The following is a 24,135-nucleotide window of genomic DNA, read 5'->3' as shown; positions in this document are numbered from 1 at the left end:
CGTCTGCAAAGCTATGACACGTGCTGCGGTATGTGGAGACACTAAAAGCACCATAGTGGAAAACAGATGAAGCTCCTAAGTTGATGTAATTGCCAGTAAGAAGTAGTACAATTCAAATTTTAGGTATCGATTATTGACTTTTTACCCTTCTTTGTGCCTTGGACATGAGCTAGGAACTTAAGATTTTTCATGAAAGGAGAACTAGCAGCCGCGTTATACGGATAATGTGAAAAGTGTTCATATGTAGTAAAAACCTGAGAAATCCGTCCGTTTTCGTCATTTGTTATCGAATCGACTTAAAGCCAGATCGTCACATTGGACGCTCTTCTCTCTGAAACGTATGTACTTATCGTCTGCAAAGCTATGTCGCGTGCTGCGGTATGACGAGATACTAAAAGCACCATAGTAGAACACAGATGAAGCTTCTAAGTTGATGTAATAGCCAGGAAGAAGTAATACAATTCAAGTTTTAGGTATCGATTATTGACTTTTTACCCTTCTTTGGTGCCTTGGACATGAGCTAGGAACTTAAGAATTTGCATGAAAGGAGATCTAGCAGCCGCGTTGCACGGGAGAATGTGAAAAGTGTTCATATGTATTAAAAACCTGAGAAATCCGTCCGTTTTCGTCATTTGTTATCGAATCGACTTAAAGCCAGATCGTCACATTGGCCGCTCTTCTCTCTGAAACGGTTGTACTTATCGTCTGCAAAGCTATGTCGCGTGCTGCGGTATGCGGAGACACTAAAAGCACCATAGTAGAATACAGATGAAGCTTCTAAGTTGATGTAATTGCCAGTAAGAAGTAGTACAATTCAAGTTTTAGGTATCGATAATTGACTTTTTACCCTTCTTTGGTGCCTTGGACATGAGCTAGGAACTTAAGATTTGGCATGAAAGGAGAACTAGCAGCCGCGTTGCACGGGAGAATGTGAAAAGTGTTCATATGTAGTAAAAACCTGAGAAATCCGTCCGTTTTCGTCATTTGTTATCGAATCGACTTAAAGCCAGATCGTCACATTGGCCGATCTTCTCTCTGAAACGGTTGTACTTATCGTCTGCAAAGCTATGTCGCGTATTGCGGTATGCGGGGACACTAAAAGCACCATAGTACAACACAGATGAAGCTTCTAAGTTGATGTAATTGCCAGTAAGAAGTAGTACAATTCAAGTTTTAGGTATCGATAATTGACTTTTTACCCTTCTTTGGTGCCTTGGACATGAGCTAGGAACTTAAGATTTTGCATGAAAGGAGGGCTAGCAGCCGCGTTTCACGGGAGAATGTGAAAAGTGTTCATATGTAGTAAAAACCTGAGAAATCCGTCCATTTTCGTCTTTTGCTATCGAATCGACTTATAGCCAGATCGTCACATTGGCCGCACTTCATTTGGAAACGGTTACATTTATCGTCTGCAAAGCTATGCCGCGTGCTGCGGTATGCGGAGACACTAAAAGCACCATAGTAGAACACAGATGAAGCTTCTAAGTTGATGTAATAGCCAACAATAAGTAGTACAATTCAAGTTTTAGGTATCGATTATTGACTTTTTAGATGGCTTTGGAGACTTGGACACGAACTAGGACCTCAAGATTCTGCATGAAAGGAGGACTAGCAGCCGAGTTGCAAGGGAGAATGTGAAAAGTGTTCATATATAGTAAAAACCTGAGAAATACGTCCGTTTCCGTCATTTGTTATCGAATCGACTTATAGCCAGATCGTCACATTGGCCGCACTTCATTTGGAAACGGTTACATTTATCGTCTGCAAAGCTATGTCGCGTGCTGCGGTATGCCGAGACACCAAAAGCACCATAGTAGAACACAGATGAAGCTTCAAAGTTGATGTAATAGCCAGTAAGAAGTAGTACAATTCAAGTTTTAGGTATCGATTATTGTCTTTTTAAACTTCTCTGGCGCCTTGGACATGAGCTAGGACCTTAAGATTTTGCGTGAAAGGAGGACTAGCAGCCGCGTTGCACGGGAGAATGTGAAAATTGTTCATATGTAGTAAAAACTGAGAAATCGGTCCGTTTTCGTCAATTGTTATCGAATCAACTTAAAGCAGATCGTCACATTGGCCGCACTTCTGTCTGAAACGTTTACATTTATCTTCTACAAAGCTATGTCGCGTGCGGCGGTATGCGGAGACACAAAACGCACCATCGTAGAACACAGATGAAGCTTCTAAGTTGATGTAATAGCCAGTAAGAAGTAGTACAATTCAAGTTTTAGTTATCGATTACTGACTTTTTACCCTTCTTTGGGGCCTTGGACATGAGTTAGGAACTTAAGATTTTGCATGAAAGGAGGACTAGCAGCCCCGTTGCACGAACGAATGTGAAAAGTGTTCATATGTAATAAAAACCTGAGAAATCCGTCCGTTTTCGTCATTTGTTATCGAAGCGACTTAAAGCCAGATCGTCACATTGGACGCTCTTCTCTCTGAAACGTTTGTACTTATCGTCTGCAAAGCTATGTCGCGTTCTGCGGTATGCCGAGACACTAAAAGCACAATAGTAGAACACAGATGAAGCTTCTAAGTTGATGTAATAGCCAGTAAGAAGTAGTACAATTCAAGTTTTAGGTATCGATTAATGACTTTTTACCCTTCTTTGGTGCCTTGGACATGAGCTAGGAACTTAAGATTTTGCATGAAAGGAGATCTAGCAGCCGCGTTGCACGGGAGAATGTGAAAAGTGTTCATATGTAGTAAAAACCTGAGAAATCCGTCCGTTTTCGTCATTTTTATCTAATCGACTTAAAGCCAGTTCGTCACATTGGCCGCTCTTCTCTCTGATACGGTTGTACTTATCGTCTGCAAAGCTATGTCGCGTGCTGCGGTATGCGGAGACACTAAAAGCACCATAGTAGAAGACAGATGAAGCTTCTAAGTTGATGTAATAGCCAATAATAAGTAGTACAATTCAAGTTTTAGGTATCGATTATTGACTTTTTACCATTCTTTGGTGCCTTGCACATGAGCTAGGAACTTAAGATTTTGCATGAAAGGAGAACTAGCAGCCGCGTTGCACGGAAGAATGTGATAAGTGTTCATATGTAGTAAAAACCTGAGAAATCCGTCCGTTTTCGTTATTTGTTATCGAATCGGCTAATAGCCAGATCGTCACATTGGCCGCACTTCATTTGGAAACGGTTACAATTATCGTTTGCAAAGCTATGTCGCGTGCTGCGGTATGCCGAGACACTAAAAGCACCATAGTAGAACACAGATGAAGCTCCTAAGTTGATGTAATAGCCAGTAAGAAGTAGTACAATTCAAGTTTTAGGTATCGATTATTGACTTTTTACCCTTCTTTCGTGCCTTGGACATGAGCTAGGAACTTAAGATTTTGCATGAAAGGAGAACTAGCAGCCGCGTTGCACGGGAGAATGTGAAAAGTGTTCATATGTAGTAAAAACCTGAGAAATCCGTCAGTTTTCGTCATTTGTTATCGAATCGACTTAAAGCCAGATCGTCACATTGGACGCTCTTCTCACTGAAACGTTTGTACTTATCGTCTGCAAAGCTGTGTCACGTGCTGCGGTATGCGGGGACACTAAAAGCACGATAGTAGAACACAGATGAAGCTTTTAAGTTGACGTAATAGCCAGTAAGAAGTAGTACAATTCAAGTTTTAGGTATCGATAATTGACTTTTTACCCTTCTTTGTTGCCTAGGACATGAGCTGGGAACTTTAGATTTTGCATGAAAGGAGGACTAGCAGCCGCATTGCAAGGGAGAATGTGAAAGTTGTTCATATGGAATAAAAACCTGAGAAATCCGTCAGTTTTCGTCATTTGTTATCGAATCGACTTAAAGCCAGATAGTCACATTGGCCGCATTTCTGTCTGAAACGTTTACATTTATCGTCTGCAAAGCTATGACCCGTGCTGCGGTATGCGGAGACACTAAAAGCACCATAGTAGAACACAGATGAAGCTCCTAAGTTGATGTAATTGCCAGTAAGAAGTAGTACAATTCAAATTTTAGGTATCGATTATTGACTTTTTACCCTTCTTTGTGCCTTGGACATGAGCTAGGAACTTAAGATTTTGCATGAAAGGAGGACTAGCAGCCGCGTTGCACGGGAGAATGTGAAAAGTGTTCATGTGTAGTAAAAACCTGAGAAATACGTCCGTTTTCGTCATTTGTTATCGAATCGACTTAAAGCCAGATCGTCACATTGGCCGCTCTTCTCTCTGAAACGTTTGTACTTATCGTCTGCAAAGGTATGTCGCGTGCTGCGGTATGCGGAGACACTAAAAGCACCATAGTACAACACAGATGAAGCTTCTAAGTTGACGTAATAGCCAGTAAGAAGTAGTACAATTCAAGTTTTAGGTATTGATTATTGACTTTTTACCCTTCATTGGTGTCTTGGACATGAGCTAGGAACTTAAGATTTTGCATGAAAGGAGGACTAGCAGCTGCGTTGCACGGGAGAATGTGAAAAGTGTTCATATGTAGTAAAAACCTGAGAAATCCGTCCGTTTTCGTCATTTGTTATCGAATCGGCTTATAGCCAGATCGTCACATTGGCCGCACTTCATTTGGAAACGGTTACATTTATCGTTTGCAAAGCTATGTCGCGTGCTGCGGTATGCCGAGACACTAAAAGCACCATAGTAGAACACAGATTAAGCTCCTAAGTTGTTGTAATAGCCAGTAAGAAGTAGTACAATTCAAGTTTTAGGTATCGATTATTGACTTTTTACCCTTCTTTGGTGCCTTGTACATGAGCTAGGAACTTAAGATTTTGCATGAAAGGAGAACTAGCAGCCGCGTTGTACGGGAGAATGTAAAATGTGTTCATGTGTGGTAAAAACCTGAGAAATCAGTCCGTTTTCGTCATTTGTTATCGAATCGACTTAAAGCCAGATCGTCACATTGGCCGCTCTTCTCCCTGAAACGGTTGTAATTATCGTCTGCAAAGCTATGTCGCGTGCTGCGGTATGCCGAGACACTAAAAGCACCATAGTAGAACACAGATGAAGCTTCTAAGTTGATGTAATAGCCAGTAGGAAGTAGTACAATTCAAGTTTTAGGTATCGATTATTGACTTTTTACCCTCCTTTCGTGCCTTGGACATGAGCTAGGAACTTAAGATTTTGCATGAAAGGAGAACTAGCAGCCGCGTTGCACGGGAGAATGTGAAAAGTGTTCATATGTAGTAAAAACCTGAGAAATCCGTCCGTTTTCGTCATTTGTTATCGAATCGACTTATAGCCAGATCGTCACATTGGCCGCACTTCATTTGGAAACGGTTACATTTATCGTCTGCAAAGCTATGTCGCGTGCTGCGGTATGCCGAGACACCAAAAGCACCATAGTAGAACACAGATGAAGCTTCTAAGTTGATGTAATAGCCAGTAAGAAGTAGTAAAATTCAAGTTTTAGGTATCGATTATTGACTTTTTACACTTCTTTGGTGCCTTGGACATGAGCTAGGAACTAAAGATTTTGCATGAAAGGAGGGCTAGCAGCCGCGTTGCAAGGGAGAATGTGAAAGGTTTTCATATGTAATAAAAACCTAAGAAATCCGTCCGTTTTCGTCATTTGTTATCGAATCGACTTAAAGCCAGATAGTCACATTGGCCGCATTTCTGTCTGAAACGTTTACATTTATCGTCTGCAAAGCTATGACACGTGCTGCGGTATGTGGAGACACTAAAAGCACCATAGTGGAAAACAGATGAAGCTCCTAAGTTGATGTAATTGCCAGTAAGAAGTAGTACAATTCAAATTTTAGGTATCGATTATTGACTTTTTACCCTTCTTTGTGCCTTGGACATGAGCTAGGAACTTAAGATTTTTCATGAAAGGAGAACTAGCAGCCGCGTTATACGGATAATGTGAAAAGTGTTCATATGTAGTAAAAACCTGAGAAATCCGTCCGTTTTCGTCATTTGTTATCGAATCGACTTAAAGCCAGATCGTCACATTGGACGCTCTTCTCTCTGAAACGTTTGTACTTATCGTCTGCAAAGCTATGTCGCGTGCTGCGGTACGACGAGATACTAAAAGCACCATAGTAGAACACAGATGAAGCTTCTAAGTTGATGTAATAGCCAGGAAGAAGTAATACAATTCAAGTTTTAGGTATCGATTATTGACTTTTTACCCTTCTTTGGTGCCTTGGACATGAGCTAGGAACTTAAGAATTTGCATGAAAGGAGATCTAGCAGCCGCGTTGCACGGGAGAATGTGAAAAGTGTTCATATGTATTAAAAACCTGAGAAATCCGTCCGTTTTCGTCATTTGTTATCGAATCGACTTAAAGCCAGATCGTCACATTGGCCGCTCTTCTCTCTGAAACGGTTGTACTTATCGTCTGCAAAGCTATGTCGCGTGCTGCGGTATGCGGAGACACTAAAAGCACCATAGTAGAATACAGATGAAGCTTCTAAGTTGATGTAATTTCCAGTAAGAAGTAGTACAATTCAAGTTTTAGGTATCGATAATTGACTTTTTACCCTTCTTTGGTGCCTTGGACATGAGCTAGGAACTTAAGATTTTGCATGAAAGGAGAACTAGCAACCGCGTTGCACGGGAGAATGTGAAAAGTGTTCATATGTAGTAAAAACCTGAGAAATCCGTCCGTTTTCGTCATTTGTTATCGAATCGACTTAAAGCCAGATCGTCACATTGGCCGATCTTCTCTCTGAAACGGTTGTACTTATCGTCTGCAAAGCTATGTCGCGTATTGCGGTATGCGGGGACACTAAAAGCACCATAGTACAACACAGATGAAGCTTCTAAGTTGATGTAATTGCCAGTAAGAAGTAGTACAATTCAAGTTTTAGGTATCGATAATTGACTTTTTACCCTTCTTTGGTGCCTTGGACATGAGCTAGGAACTTAAGATTTTGCATGAAAGGAGGGCTAGCAGCCGCGTTTCACGGGAGAATGTGAAAAGTGTTCATATGTAGTAAAAACCTAAGAAATCCGTCCATTTTCGTCTTTTGCTATCGAATCGACTTATAGCCAGATCGTCACATTGGCCGCACTTCATTTGGAAACGGTTACATTTATCGTCTGCAAAGCTATGCCGCGTGCTGCGGTATGCGGAGACACTAAAAGCACCATAGTAGAACACAGATTAAGCTCCTAAGTTGTTGTAATAGCCAGTAAGAAGTAGTACAATTCAAGTTTTAGGTATCGATTATTGACTTTTTAGATGGCTTTGGAGACTTGGACACGAACTAGGACCTCAAGATTCTGCATGAAAGGAGGACTAGCAGCCGAGTTGCAAGGGAGAATGTGAAAAGTGTTCATATATAGTAAAAACCTGAGAAATACGTCCGTTTCCGTCATTTGTTATCGAATCGACTTATAGCCAGATCGTCACATTGGCCGCACTTCATTTGGAAACGGTTACATTTATCGTCTGCAAAGCTATGTCGCGTGCTGCGGTATGCCGAGACACCAAACGCACCATAGTAGAACACAGATGAAGCTTCAAAGTTGATGTAATAGCCAGTAAGAAGTAGTACAATTCAAGTTTTAGGTATCGATTATTGTCTTTTTAAACTTCTCTGGCGCCTTGGACATGAGCTAGGACCTTAAGATTTTGCGTGAAAGGAGGACTAGCAGCCGCGTTGCACGGGAGAATGTGAAAATTGTTCATATGTAGTAACAACTGAGAAATCGGTCCGTTTTCGTCAATTGTTATCGAATCAACTTAAAGCAGATCGTCACATTGGCCGCACTTCTGTCTGAAACGTTTACATTTATCTTCTACAAAGCTATGTCGCGTGCGGCGGTATGCGGAGACACAAAACGCACCATCGTAGAACACAGATGAAGCTTCTAAGTTGATGTAATAGCCAGTAAGAAGTAGTACAATTCAAGTTTTAGGTATCGATTAATGACTTTTTACCCTTCTTTGGTGCCTTGGACATGAGCTAGGAACTTAAGATTTTGCATGAAAGGAGATCTAGCAGCCGCGTTTCACGGGAGAATGTGAAAAGTGTTCATATGTAGTAAAAACCTGAGAAATCCGTCCGTTTTCGTCATTTTTATCTAATCGACTTAAAGCCAGTTCGTCACATTGGCCGCTCTTCTCTCTGATACGGTTGTACTTATCGTCTGCAAAGCTATGTCGCGTGCTGCGGTATGCGGAGACACTAAAAGCACCATAGTAGAAGACAGATGAAGCTTCTAAGTTGATGTAATAGCCAATAATAAGTAGTACAATTCAAGTTTTAGGTATCGATTATTGACTTTTTACCATTCTTTGGTGCCTTGCACATGAGCTAGGAACTTAAGATTTTGCATGAAAGGAGAACTAGCAGCCGCGTTGCACGGAAGAATGTGATAAGTGTTCATATGTAGTAAAAACCTGAGAAATCCGTCCGTTTTCGTTATTTGTTATCGAATCGGCTAATAGCCAGATCGTCACATTGGCCGCACTTCATTTGGAAACGGTTACAATTATCGTTTGCAAAGCTATGTCGCGTGCTGCGGTATGCCGAGACACTAAAAGCACCATAGTAGAACACAGATGAAGCTCCTAAGTTGATGTAATAGCCAGTAAGAAGTAGTACAATTCAAGTTTTAGGTATCGATTATTGACTTTTTACCCTTCTTTCGTGCCTTGGACATGAGCTAGGAACTTAAGATTTTGCATGAAAGGAGAACTAGCAGCCGCGTTGCACGGGAGAATGTGAAAAGTGTTCATATGTAGTAAAAACCTGAGAAATCCGTCAGTTTTCGTCATTTGTTATCGAATCGACTTAAAGCCAGATCGTCACATTGGACGCTCTTCTCACTGAAACGTTTGTACTTATCGTCTGCAAAGCTATGTCGCGTTCTGCGTTATGCCGAGACACTAAAAGCACCATAGTAGAACACAGATGAATCTTCTAAGATAATGTAATAGCCAGTAAGAAGTAGTACAATTCAAGTTTTAGGTATCGATAATTGACTTTTTACCCTTCTTTGTTGCCTAGGACATGAGCTGGGAACTTTAGATTTTGCATGAAAGGAGGACTAGCAGCCGCATTGCAAGGGAGAATGTGAAAGTTGTTCATATGGAATAAAAACCTGAGAAATCCGTCAGTTTTCGTCATTTGTTATCGAATCGACTTAAAGCCAGATCGTCACATTGGCCGCTCTTCTCTCTGAAACGTTTGTACTTATCGTCTGCAAAGGTATGTCGCGTGCTGCGGTATGCGGAGACACTAAAAGCACCATAGTACAACACAGATGAAGCTTCTAAGTTGACGTAATAGCCAGTAAGAAGTAGTACAATTCAAGTTTTAGGTATTGATTATTGACTTTTTACCCTTCATTGGTGTCTTGGACAAGAGCTAGGAACTTAAGATTTTGCATGAAAGGAGGACTAGCAGCTGCGTTGCACGGGAGAATGTGAAAAGTGTTCATATGTAGTAAAAACCTGAGAAATCCGTCCGTTTTCGTCATTTGTTATCGAATCGGCTTATAGCCAGATCGTCACATTGGCCGCACTTCATTTGGAAACGGTTACATTTATCGTTTGCAAAGCTATGTCGCGTGCTGCGGTATGCCGAGACACTAAAAGCACCATAGTAGAACACAGATTAAGCTCCTAAGTTGTTGTAATAGCCAGTAAGAAGTAGTACAATTCAAGTTTTAGGTATCGATTATTGACTTTTTACCCTTCTTTGGTGCCTTGTACATGAGCTAGGAACTTAAGATTTTGCATGAAAGGAGAACTAGCAGCCGCGTTGTACGGGAGAATGTAAAATGTGTTCATGTGTGGTAAAAACCTGAGAAATCAGTCCGTTTTCGTCATTTGTTATCGAATCGACTTAAAGCCAGATCGTCACATTGGCCGCTCTTCTCTCTGAAACGTTTGTAATTAACGTCTGCAAAGCTATGTCGCGTGCTGCGGTATGCCGAGACACTAACTGCATCATAGTAGAACACAGATGAAGCTTCTAAGTTGATGTAATAGCGAGTAAGAAGTAGTACAATTCAAGTTTTAGGTATCGATTATTGACTTTTTACCCTTCTTTCGTGCCTTGGACATGAGCTGGGAACTTAAGGTTTTGCATGAAAGGTGAACTAGCAGCCGCGTTGCACGGGAGAATGTGAAAAGTGTTCATATGTAGTAATAACTTGAGAAATCCGTCCGTTTTCGTCATTTGTTATCGAATCGACTTAAACCCAGATCATCACATTGGCCGCTCTTCTCTCTGAAACGGTTGTACTTGTCGTCTGCAAAGCTATGTCGCGTGCTGCGTTATGCCGAGACACTAAAAGCACCATAGTAGAACACAGATGAAGCTTCTAAGTTGATGTAATAGCCAGAAAGAAGTAGTACGATTCAAGTTTTAGGTATCGATTATTGTCTTTTTAAACTTCTTTGGCGCCTTGGACATGAGCTAGGATCTTAAGATTTTGCGTGAAAGGAGGACTAGCAGCCGCGCTGCACGAGAGAATGTGAAAAGTGTTCATATGTAGTAAAAACCTGAGAAATCGATCCGTTTTCGTCATTTGTTATCAAATCAACTTAAAGCCAGATCGTCACATTGGCCGCACTTCTGTCTGAAACTGTTACATTTATCGTCTACAAAGCTATGTCACGTGCGGCGGTATGTGGAGACGCAAAAAGCACCAACGTAGAACACAGATGAAGCTGCTAAGTTGATGTAATAGCCAGTAAGAAGTTATACAGTTCAAGTTTTAGGTATCGATTATTGACTTTTTACCATTCTTTGGTGCCTTGGACATGAGCTAGGAACTTAAGATTTTGCATGAAAGGAGGGCTTGCAGCCGCGTTGCACGGGAGAATGTGAAAAGTGTTCATATGTAGTAAAAACCTGAGAAATCCGTCCGTTTTCGTCTTTTGCTATCGAATCGACTTATAGCCAGATCGTCACATTGGCCGCACTTCATTTGGAAACGGTTACATTTATCGTCTGCAAAGCTATGCCGCGTGCTGCGGTATGCGGAGACACTAAAATCACCATAGTAGAACACAGATGAAGCTTCTAAGTTGATGTAATAGCCAGTAAGAAGTAGTACAATTCAAGTTTTAGGTATCGATTATTGTCTTTTCAAACTTCTCTGGCGCCTTGGACATGAGCTAGGACCTTAAGATTTTGCGTGAAAGGAGGACTAGCAGCCGCGTTGCACGGGAGAATGTGAAAAGTGTTCATATGTAGTAAAAACTGAGAAATCGGTCCGTTTTCGTCATTTGTTATCGAATCGACTTAAAGCCAGATAGTCACATTGGCCGCATTTCTGTCTGAAACGTTTACATTTATCGTCTACAAAGCTATGACCCGTGCTGCGGTATGCGGAGACACTAAAAGCACCATAGTAGAACACAGATGAAGCTCCTAAGTTGATGTAATTGCCAGTAAGAAGTAGTACAATTCAAATTTTAGGTATCGATTATTGACTTTTTACCCTTCTTTGTGCCTTGGACATGAGCTAGGAACTTAAGATTTTGCATGAAAGGAGGACTAGCAGCTGCGTTGCACGGGAGAATGTGAAAAGTGTTCATATGTAGTTAAAACCTGAGAAATCCGTCCGTTTTCGTCATTTGTTATCGAATCGACTTAAAGCCAGATCGTCACATTGGACGCTCTTCTCTCTGAAACGTTTGTACTTATCGTCTGCAAAGCTATGTCGCGTGCTGCGGTATGCCGAGACACTAAAAGCACCATAGTAGAACACAGATGAAGCTTCTAAGTTGATGTAATAGCCAGGAAGAAGTAGTACGATCAAGTTTTTGGTATCGATTATTGTCTTTTTAAACTTCTTTGGCGCCTTGGACATGAGCTAGGACCTTAAGATTTTGCGTGAAAGGAGGACTAGCAGCCGCGCTGCATGGGAGAACGTGAAAAGTGTTCATATGCAGTAAAAACCGGAGAATTCCGTCCGTTTTCGTCATTTGTTATCGAATCGACTTAAAGCCAGATCGTCACATTTCCCGCTAATCTCTCTGAAACGGTTGTACTTATCGTCTGCAAAGCTATGTTGCGTACTGCGGTATGCGGCGACACTAAAAGCACCATAGTAGAACACAGATGAATCTTCCAAGTTGATGAAATAGCCAGTAAGAAGTAGTACAATTCAAGTTTTATTTATCGATTACTGACTTTTTACCCTTCTTTGGGGCCTGGGACATGAGCTAGGAACTTAAGATTTTGCATGAAAGGAAGACTAGCAGCCCCGTTGCACGGAAGAATGTAAAAAGTGTTCATATGTAATAAAAACCTGAGAAATCCGTCCGTTTTCTTCATTTGTTATCTAATCGACTTAAAGCTAGATCGTCACATTGTCCGCTTTCTCCCTGAAACGGTTGTACTTATCGTCTGCAAAGCTATGTCGCGTGCTGCGGTATGCGGAGGCACTAAAAGCACAATAGCAGAACACAAGATGAAGCTTCTAAATTCATGTAATAGCCAGTAAGAAGTAGTACAATTCAAGTTTTAGGTATCGATTATTGACTTTTTTGCTGGCTTTGGTGCCTTGGACAAGAGCTAGGACCTTATGATTCTGCATGAAAGGAGGATTAGCAGCCGCGTTGCATGGGAGAATGTGAGAAGTGTTCATATGTAGTAAAAACCTGAGAAATCCGTCCGTTTTCGTCTTTTGTAATCGAATCGACTTAAAGCCAGATCGTCACATTTTCCGCTCTTCTGTCTGAAACGGTTGTACTTATCGTCTGCAAAGCTATGTCGCGTGCTTTGGTATGCGGAGAAACTAAAAGCACTATAGTAGAAGACAGATGAAGCTACTACGTTGATGTAATACCCAGTAAGAAGTAGTACAATTCAAGTTTTAGGTATCGATTATTGACTTTTTAGCTGTCTTTGGTGCCTTGGAGATGAGCTAGGACCTTATGATTCTGCATGAAGGGAGGATTAGCAGCCGCGTTGCATGGGAGAATGTGAGAAGTGTTCATATGTAGTAATAACCTGAGAAATCCGTCCGTTTTCGTCTTTTGTTATCGAATCGACTTAAAGCCAGATCGTCACATTGGCCGCTCTTCTGTCTGAAACGGATGTACTTATCGTCTGCAAAGCTCTGTCGCGTGCTTTGGTATGCGGAGACACTAAAAGCACCATAGTAGAAGACAGATGAAGCTACTACGTTGATGTAATACCCAGTAAGAAGTAGTACAATTAAGTTTTAGGTATCGATTATTGACTTTTTAGCTGGCTTTGGTGCCTTGGACATGAGCTAGGACCTTAAGATTCTGCATGAAAGGGCGACTAGCAGCCGAGTTGCATGGGGGAATGTTAAAAGTGTTCATATGTAGTAATAACCTGAGAAATCCGTCCGTTTTCGTCATTTGTTATTGAATCGACTTAAAGCCAGACCGTCTCATTGGGCGCCCTTCTGCCTGAAAGGATTACATTTATCGTCTACTAAGCTATGTCGCGTGCTGCGGTAAGCGGAGACACTAAAAGCACCATAGTAGAACACAGATGAAGCTTCTAAGTTGATGTAATAGCCAGTAAGTAGCACAATTCAAGTTTTAAGTATCGATTATTGACTTTTTAGGTAGCTTTGGTGCCTTGGTCACGAGCTAGGAATTTAAGATTTTGCATGAAAGGAGGACTAGCAGCCGGGTTGCAAGGGAGAATGTGAAAAGTGTTCATATGTAGTAAAAACCTGATAAATCCGTCCGTTTTCGTCATTTGTTATCCAATCGACTTAAAGCCAGATCGTCACATTTGCCACACTTCTGTCTGAAACGGTTACATTTATTGTCTGCAAAGCTATGTCACTTGCTGCGGTATGCGGGGACACTAAAAGCACCATAGTAGAACACAGATGAAGCTTCTAAGTTGATGTAATAACCAGTAGGAAGTAGCACAATTCAAGATTTGGGTATCGATTATTGACTTTTTACCCTTCTTTGGTGCCTTGGACATGAGCTAGGAACTTAAGATTTTGCATGAAAGGAGGACTAGCAGCCGGGTTGCAAGGGAGAATGTGAAAAGTGTTCATATGTAGTAAAAATCTGAGAAATCCGTCCGTTATCGTCATTTGTTGTCGAATCGACTTAAAGCCAGATCGTCACATTGGCCGCTCTCCTCTATGAAACGGTTGTACTTATCGTCTGCAAAGCTGTGTCGCGTGCTGCGTTATGCGGGGACACTAAAAGCACGATAGTAGAACACAGATGAAGCTTCTAAGTTGATGTAATAGCCAGTAGGAAGTAGTACAATTCAAGTTTTAGGTTTCGATTATTGACTTTTTAGCTGGCTTTGGTGCCTTGGACACGAGCTAGGACCTTAAGCTTCTGCATGGAAGGAAGACTAGCAGCCGAGTTGCACGGGAGAATGTGAAAAGTGTTCATATGTAGTAAAAACCTGAGAAATCCGTCAATTTTCGTCATTTGTTATCGAATCGACTTAAAGCCAGATCGTCATATTGGCAGCTATTCTCTCTGAATCGGTTGTACTTATCGTCTGCAAAGCTATGTCGCGTGCTGCGGTATGCGGAGACACTAAAAGCACCATAGTAGAACACAGATGAAGCTACTACGTTGATGTAATAGCCAGTAAGAAGTAGTACAATTCAAGTTTTAGGTATCGATTATTGACTATTTAGCTTGCTTTGGTGCCTTGGAGATGAGCTAGGACCTTATGATTATGCATGAAAGGAGGATTAGCAGCCGCGTTGCATGGGAGAATGTGAGAAGTGTTCATATGTAGTAAAAACCTGAGAAATCCGTCCGCTTTCGTCTTTTGTTATCGAATCGACTTAAAGCCAGATCGTCACATTGGCCGCTCTTCTGTCTGAAACGGTTGGACTTATCGTCTGCAAAGCTATGTCGCGTGCTTTGGTATGCGGAGACACTAAAAGCACCATAGTAGAAGACAGATGAAGCTACTACGTTGATGTAATACCCAGTAAGAAGTAGTACAATTCAAGTTTTAGGTATCGATTATTGACTTTTTGCTGGCTTTGGTGCCTTGGACAAGAGCTAGGACCTTAAGATTATGCATGAAAGGGGGACTTCCAGCCGAGTTGCATAGGAGAATGTGAAAAGTGTTCATATGTGTAAAAACCTGATAAATCCGTCGGTTTTCGTCATTTGTTATCGTATCGACTTAAAGCGAGATCGTCTCATTGGCCGCCCATCTCTCTGAAACGGGTGTACTTATCGTCTGCAAAGCTATGTCGCGTGCTTCGGCATGTGGAGACGCTAAAAGCACCATAGTAGAACACAGATGAAATTTCTAAGTTGATGTAATAGCCAGTAAGAAGTAGTACAATTCTAGTTTTAGGTATCGATTATTGACTTTTTACCTGGCTTTGGTGACTTGGACATGAGCTACGACCTTAAGATTCTGCATGAACGGAGGACTAATAGCCGAGTTGCACGGGAGAATGTGAAAAGTATTCATATGTAGTAAAACCTGAGAAACCCGTCCGTTTTCGTCATTTGTTATCGAATCGACTTAAAGCCAGATCGTCACATTGGCCGCTCGACTCTCTAAAACGGTTGTACCTATCGTCTGCAAAGCTATGTCGCTTGCTGCGGTATGCGGAGACACTAAAAGCACAATAGAAAAACACAGATGAAGCTTCTAAGTTGATCTAATACCCAGTAAGAAGTAGTACAATTCAAGTTTTAGGTATCGATTATTGACTTTTTAGCTGGCTTAGGTGCTTTGGACACGAGCTAGGAACTTAAGATTTTGCATGAAAGGAGGACTAGCAGTCGCGTTGCACGGGAGAATGTGAAAAGTGTTCATATGTAGTTAAAACCTCAGAAATCCATCCGTTTTCGTCATTTGTTATCGAATCGACTTAAATCCAGGTCGTCACATTGGCCGCTCTTCTCTCTGAAGTGGTTGTACTTATCATCTGCAAAGCTATGTCGCGTGCTGCGTTATGCGGGGACACTAAAAGCACCATAGTAGAACACAGATGAAGCTTCTAAGTTGATGTAGTAGCCAGTAAGAAGTAGTACAATTCAAGTTTTAGGTATCGATTATTGACTTTTTAGCTGGCTTTGTTGCCTTAAACATGAGCTAGGAACTTAAGATTCTACATGATATGAGAACTAGCAGCCGAGTTGCGCGGGAGAATGTGAAAAGTGTTCATATGTAGTAAAAACCTGAGAAATCCGTCCGTATTCGTCATTTGTTATCGAATCGACTTAAAGCCAGATCGTCACATTTTCGCACTTCTGTCTAAAACGGTTACATTTATCGTCTGCAATGCTATGTCGCGTGCTGCGTTATGTGGAGACACTAAAAGCACCAGAGTAGAACACAGATGAAGCTTCTAAGTTGATGTAATAGAAAGTAGGAAGTAGTACAATTCAAGTTTTAGGTATCGGTTATTGACTTTTTACCCTTCTTTGGTGCCTTGGACATGAGCTAGGAACTTAAGATTCTGCATGATAGGAGGACTAGCAGCCTAGTTGCACGGGAGAATGTCAAAATTGTTCATATGTTTAAAAACCTGATAAATCCGTCCGTTTTCGTCATTTGTTATCGTATCGACGTAAAGCGAGATCGTCTCATTGGCCGCCCATCTCTCTGAAACGGTTGTACTTATCGTCTGCAAAACTATGTCGCGTATTGCGGTATGCGGAGACACTAAAGGCACCATAGTACAACACAGATGAAGCTTCTATGTTGATGTAATAGCCAGTAAGAAATAGTACAATTCAAGTTTTAGGGATCGATTATTGACTTTTTAGCTGGCGTTGGTGCCTTGGACATGTACTAGGACCTTAAGATTCTGCATGATAGGAAGACTAGCAGCCGAGTTGCGCGGGAGAATGTGAAAAGTGTTCATATGTAGTAAGAACCTGAGAAATCCGTCCGTTTTCGTCATTTGTTATCCAATCGACTTAATGCCAGATCGTCACATTTTCGCACTTCTGTCTGAAACGGTTACATTTATCGTCTGCAAAGCTATGTCGCGTGCTGCGTTATGCGGAGACACTAAAAGCACCATAGTAGAACACAGATGAAGCTTCTAAGTTAATGTAATAGAAAGTAAGAAGTAGTACAATTCAAGTTTTTGTTATCGATTATTGACTTTTTACCCTTCTTTGGTGCCTTGGACATGAGCTAGGAACTTAAGATTTTGCATGAAAGGAGGACTAGCAACCGCGTTGCACAGGAGAATGTGAAAAGTGTTCATATGTAGTAAAACCTGAGAAACCCGTCCGTTTTCGTCATTTGTTATCGAATCGACTTAAAGCCAGATCGTCACAGTGGCCGCTCGTCTCTCTAAAACGGTTGTACCTATCGTCTGCAAAGCTATGTCGCCTGCTGCGGTATGCGGAGACACTAAAAGCACCATAGTAGAACACAGATGAAGCTTCTAAGTTGATTTAATAGCCAGAAAGAAGTAGTACAATTCAAGTTTTAGGTATCGATTATTGACTTTTTAGCTGGCTTTGGTGCTTTGGACACGAGCTAGGAACTTAAGATTTTGCATGAAAGGAGGACTAGCAGTCGCATTGCACGGGAGAATGTGAAAAGTGTTCATATGTAGTAAAAACCTCAGAAATCCGTCCGTTTTCGTCATTTGTTATCGAATCGAATTAAATCCAGATCGTCACATTGGCCGCTCTTCTCTCTGAAGTGGTTGCACTTATCATCTGCAAAGCTATGTCGCGTGCTGCGTTATGCGGGGACACTAAAAGCACCATAGTAGAACACAGATGAAGCTTCTAAGTTGATGTAGTAGCCAGTAAGAAGTAGTACAAATCAAGTTTTAGGTATCGATTATTGACTTTTTAGCTGGCTTTGGTGCCTTAAACATGAGCTAGGAACTTAAGATTCTACATGATAGGAGGACTAGCAGCCGAGTTGCGCGGGAGAATGTGAAAAGTGTTCATATGTAGTAAAAACCTGAGAAATCCGTCCGTTTTCGTCATTTGTTATCGAATCGACTGAAAGCCAGATCGTCACATTTTCGCACTTCTGTCTCAAACGGTTACATTTATCGTCTGCAATGCTATGTCGCGTGCTGCGTTATGCGGGGACACTAAAAGCACCATAGTAGAACACAGATGAAGCTTCTAAGTTGATGTAGTAGCCAGTAGGAAGTAGTACAATTCAAGTTTTAGGAATCGATTATTGACTTTTTAGGTGGCTTTGGTGCCTTGGGCACGAGCTAGGAACTTAAGATTTTGCATGAATTGAGGACTAGCAGCCGGGTTGTCAGGGAGAGTGTGAAAAGTGTTCATATGTAGTAAGAACCTGAGAAATCCGTCCGTGTTCGTCATTTGTTATCGAATCGACTTAAAGACAGATCGTCACATTTGCCACACTTCTGTCTGAAACGGTTACATATATTGTCTGCAAAGCTATGTCGCGTGCTGCGGTATGTGGAGACACTAAAAGCAGCATAGTAGAACACAGATGAAGCTTCTAAGTTCATGTAATAACCAGTGGGAATTAGTACAATTCAAGACTTATGTATCGATTATTGACTTTTTACCCTTCTTTGGTGCCTTGGACATGAGCTAGGAACTTAAGATTTTGCATGAAAGGAGGACTAGCAGCCGGGTTGCAAGGGAGAATGTGAAAAGTGTTCATATGTAGTAAAAACCTGAGAAATCCGTCCGTTTTCGTCATTTGTTATCGAATCGACTTAAAGCCAGATCGTCACATTGGCTGCTCTCCTCTCTGAAACGGTTGTACTTATCGTCTGCAAAGCTGTGTCACGTGCTGCGGTATGCGGGGACACTAAAAGCACGATAGTAGAACACAGATGAAGCTTTTAAGTTGATGTAATAGCCGGTAGGAAGTAGTACAATTCAAGTTTTAGGTATCGGTTATTGACTTTTACCCTTCTTTGGTGCCTTGGACATGAGCTAGGAACTTAAGATTCTACATGATAGGAGGACTAGCAGCCTAGTTGCACGGGAGAATGTCAAAAGTGTTCATATGTAGTAAAAACCTGAGAAATCCGTCCGTTTTCGTCATTTGTTATCGAATCGACTTAAAGAGAGATCGTCACATTTGCCACACTTCTGTCTAAAACGGTTACATTTATTGTCTGCAAAGCTATGTCGCGTGCTGCGGTATGCGGAGACACTAAAAGCAGCATAGTAGAACACAGATGAAGGTTCTAAGTTGATGTAATAACCAGTAAGAAGTAGTACAATTCAAGACTTAGGTATCGATTATTGACTTTTTACCCATCTTTGGTGCCTTGGACATGAGCTAGGAACTTAGGATTTTGCATGAAAGGAGGACCAGCAGCCGGGTTGCAAGGGAGAATGTGAAAATTGTTCATATGTAGTAAAAACCTGAGAAATCCGTCCGTTTTCGTCATTTGTTATCGAATCGACTTAAAGCCAGATCGTCACATTTCCGCACTTCTGTCTGAAACGGTTACATTTATCGTCTGCAAAGCTATGTCGCGCGCTGCGTTATGCGGAGACACTAAAAGCACCATAGTAGAACACAGATGAAGCTTCTAACTTGATGTAATAGAAAGTAAGAAGTAGTACAATTCAAGTTTTTGGTATCGATTATTGACTTTTTACCCTTCTTTGGTGCCTTGGACATGAGCTAGGAGCTTAAGACTTTGCATGAAAGTAGGACTAACAGCCACGTTGCACAGGAGAATGTGAAAAGTGTTCATATGTAGTAAAAACCTGAGAAATCCGTCCGTTTTCGTCATTTGTTGTCGAATCGACTTAAAGCCCGATCGTCACATTGGCCGCTTTCTCACGGAAACGGTTGTACTTATCGTCTGCAAAGCTATGTCGCGTGCTGCGGTATGTGGAGACACTAAAAGCACCATAGTAGAACACAGATGAAGCTTCTAAGTTGATGTAATAGCCAGTAAGAAGTAGTAGAATTCAAGTTTTAGGTATCGATTATTGACTTTTTACCCTTCTTTGGTGCCTTGGACATGAGCAAGGATCTTAAGATTCTGCATGAATGGAGGACTAGCAGCCGAGTTGCACGGGAAAATGTGAAAAGTATACATATGTAGTAAAACCTGAGAAACCCGTCCGTTTTCGTCATTTGTTATCGAATCGACTTAAAGCCAGATCGTCACATTGGCCGCTCGTCTCTCTAAAACGGTTGTACCTATCGTCTGCAAAGCTATGTCGCGTGCTGCGGTATGCGGAGACAAGAAAAGCACCATAGTAGAACACAGATGAAGCTTCTAAGTTGATGTAGTACCCAGTAAGAAGTAGTACAATTCAAGTTTTAGGTATCGATTATTGACTTTTTGCTGGCTTTGGTGCCTTGGACTAGAGCTAGGACCTTAAGATTCTGCATGAAAGGGGGACTTGCAGCCGAGTTGCATAGGAGAATGTGAAAAGTGTTCATATGTGTAAAAACCTGATAAATCCGTCCGTTTTTGTCATTTGTTATCATATTGACTTAAAGCGAGATCGTCTCATTGGCCGCCCATCTCTCTGAAACGGTTGTACTTATCGTCTGCAAAGCTATGTCGCGTGCTGCGGTATGTGGAGACACTAAAGGCACCATAGTAGAACACAGATGAAGCTTCTATGTTGATGTAATAGCCAGTAAGAAATAGTACAATTCAAGTTTTAGGGATCGATTATTGACTTTTTACCTGGCTTTGTTGACTTGGACATGTACTAGGACCTTAAGATTCTGCATGTTAGGAGGACTAGCAGCCGAGTTGCGCGGGAGAATGTGAAAAGTGTTCATATGTAGTAAAAACCTTAGAAATCCGTCCGTATTCGTCATTTGTTATCGAATCGACTTAAAGCCAGATCGTCACATTTTCGCACTTCTGTCTGAAACGGTTACATTTATCGTCTGCAAAGCTATGTCGCGTGCTGCGTTATGCGGAGACGCTAAAAGCACCATAGTAGAACACAGATGAAGCTTCTAAGTTGATGTAATAGGAAGTAAGAAGTAGTACAATTCAAGTTTTTGGTATCGATTATTGACTTTTTACCCTTCTTTGGTGCCTTGGACATGGGCTAGGACCTTACGATTCTGCATGAAAGGAGGACTAGCAACCGCGTTGCACAGGAGAATGTGAAAAGCGTTCATATGTAGTAAAAACCTGAGAAGTCCGTCCGTTTTCGTCACTTGTTGTCGAATCGACTTAAAGCCCGATCGTCACATTGGCGGCTTTCTCACTGAAACGCTTGTACTTATCGTCTGCAAAGCTATGTCGCGTGCTTCGGTATGTGGAGACACTAAAAGCACCATAGTAGAACACAGATGAAACTTCTAAGTTGATGTAATAGCCAGTAAGAAGTAGTACAATTCTAGTTTTAGGTATCGATTATTGACTTTTTACCTGGCTTTGGTGACTTGGACATGAGCTACGACCTTAAGATTCTGCATGAACGGAGGACTGGCAGCCGAGTTGCACGGGAGAATGTGAAAAGTATTCATATGTAGTAAAACCTGAGAAACCCGTCCGTTTTCGTCATTTGTTATCGAATCGACTTAAATCCAGATCGTCACATTGGCCGCTCTTCTCTCTGAAGTGGTTGTACTTATCATCTGCAAAGCTATGTCGCGTGCTGCGTTATGCGGGGACACTAAAAGCACCATAATAGAACACAGATGAAGCTTCTAAGTTGATGTAGTAGCCAGTAAGAAGTAGTACAATTCAAGTTTTAGGTATCGATTATTGACTTTTTAGCTGGCTTTGTTGCCTTAAACATGAGCTAGGAACTTAAGATTCTACATGATAGGAGGACTAGCAGCCGAGTTGCGCGGGAGAATGTGAAAAGTCTTCATATGTAGTAAAAACCTGAGAAATCCGTCCGTTTTCGTCATTTGTTATCGAATCGACTTAAAGCCAGATCGTCACATTTCCGCACTTCTGTCTGAAACGGTTACATTTATCGTCTGCAAAGCTATGTCGCGCGCTGCGTTATGCGGAGACACTAAAAGCACCATAGTAGAACACAGATGAAGCTTCTAACTTGATGTAATAGAAAGTAAGAAGTAGTACAATTCAAGTTTTTGGTATCGATTATTGACTTTTTACCCTTCTTTGGTGCCTTAAACATGAGCTAGGACCTTAACATTCTGCATGAAAGGAGGATTAGCAGCCGAGTTGCATAGGAGAATGTGAAAAGTGTTCATATGTGTAAAAACCTGATAAATCCGTCCGTTTTCGTCATTTGTTATCGTATCGACGTAAAGCGAGTTTGTCTCATTGGCCGCCCATCTCTCTGAAACGGTTGTACTTATCGTCTGCAAAGCTATGTCGCGTGTTGCGGTATGCGGAGACACTAAAGGCACCATAGTAGAACACAGATGAAGCTTCTATGTTGATGTAATAGCCAGTAAGAAATAGTACAATTCATGTTTTAGGGATCGATTATTGACTTTTTAGCTGGTTTTGGTGCCTTGGACATGTACTAGGACCTTAAGATTCTGCATGATAGGAGGACTAGCAGCCGAGTTGCGCGGGAGAATGTGAAAAGTGTTCATATGTAGTAAGAACCTGAGAAATCCGTCCGTTTTCATCATTTGTTATCCAATCGACTTAATGCAGATCGTCACATTTTCGCACTTCTGTCTGAAACGGTTACATTTATCGTCTGCAAAGCTATGTCGCGTGCTGCGTTATGCGGAGACACTAAAAGCACCATAGTAGAACACAGATGAAGCTTCTAAGTTAATGTAATAGAAAGTAAGAAGTAGTACAATTCAAGTTTTTGTTATCGATTATTGACTTTTTACTCTTCTTTGGTGCCTTGGACATGAGCTAGGACCTTAAGATTTTGCATGAAAGGAGGACTAGCAACCGCGTTGCACAGGAGAATGTGAAAAGTGTTCATATGTAGTAAAAACCTGAGAAATCCGTCCGTTTTCGTCATTTGTTGTCGAATCGACTTAAAGCCCGATCGTCACATTGGCCGCTTTCTCACTGAAACGGTCGTACTTATCGTCTGCAAAGCTATGTCGCGTGCTGCGGTATGTGGAGACACTAAAAGCACCATAGTAGAACACAGATGAAACTTCTAAGTTGATGTAATAGCCAGGAAGAAGTAGTACAATTCTAGTTTTGGGTATCGATTATTCAGTTTTTACCTGGCTTTGGTGCCTTGGACATGATCTAGGACCTTAAGATTCTGCATGAACGGAGGACTAGCAGCCGAGTTGCACGGGAGAATGTGAAAAGTATTCATATGTAGTAAAACCTGAGAAACCCGTCCGTTTTCGTCATTTGTTATCGAATCGACTTAAAGCCAGATCGTCACATTGGCTGCTCGTCTCTCAAAAACGGTTGTACCTATCGTCTGCAAAGCTATGTCGCCTGCTGCGGTATGCGGACACACTAAAAGCACCATAGTAGAACACCGATGAAGCTTCTAAGTTGATGTAATAGCCAGTAAGAAATAGTACAATTCAAGTTTTAGGGATCGATTATTGACTTTTTAGCTGGCTTTGGTGCCTTAAACATGAGTTAGGAACTTAAGATTCTACATGATAGGAGGACTAGCAGCCGACTTGCGCGGGAGAATGTGAAAAGTGTTCATATGTAGTAAAAACCTGAGAAATCCGTCCGTTTTCGTCATTTGTTATCGAATCGACTTAAAGCCACATCGTCACATTTTCGCACTTCTGTCTGAAACGGTTACATTTATCGTCTGCAAAGCTATGTCGCGTGCTGCGTTATGCGGAGACGCTAAAAGCACCATAGTAGAACACAGATGAAGCTTCTAAGTTGATGTAATAGGAAGTAAGAAGTAGTACAATTCAAGTTTTTGGTATCGATTATTGACTTTTTACCCTTCTTTGGTGCCTTGGACATGAGCTAGGACCTTACGATTCTGCATGAAAGGAGGACTAGCAACCGCGTTGCACAGGAGAATGTGAAAAGCGTTCATATGTAGTAAAAACCTGAGAAGTCCGTCCGTTTTCGTCACTTGTTGTCGAATCGACTTAAAGCCCGATCGTCACATTGGCGGCTTTCTCACTGAAACGCTTGTACTTATCGTCTGCAAAGCTATGTCGCGTGCTTCGGTATGTGGAGACACTAAAAGCACCATAGTAGAACACAGATGAAACTTCTAAGTTGATGTAATAGCCAGTAAGAAGTAGTACAATTCTAGTTTTAGGTATCGATTATTGACTTTTTACCTGGCTTTGGTGACTTGGACATGAGCTACGACCTTAAGATTCTGCATGAACGGAGGACTGGCAGCCGAGTTGCACGGGAGAATGTGAAAAGTATTCA

The sequence above is a fragment of the Schistocerca gregaria genome, chromosome 9 (assembly GCF_023897955.1).
Source record: "Schistocerca gregaria isolate iqSchGreg1 chromosome 9, iqSchGreg1.2, whole genome shotgun sequence".
Classification (NCBI taxonomy): domain Eukaryota; kingdom Metazoa; phylum Arthropoda; class Insecta; order Orthoptera; family Acrididae; genus Schistocerca; species Schistocerca gregaria.
This window is presented reverse-complemented; position numbering follows the sequence as displayed.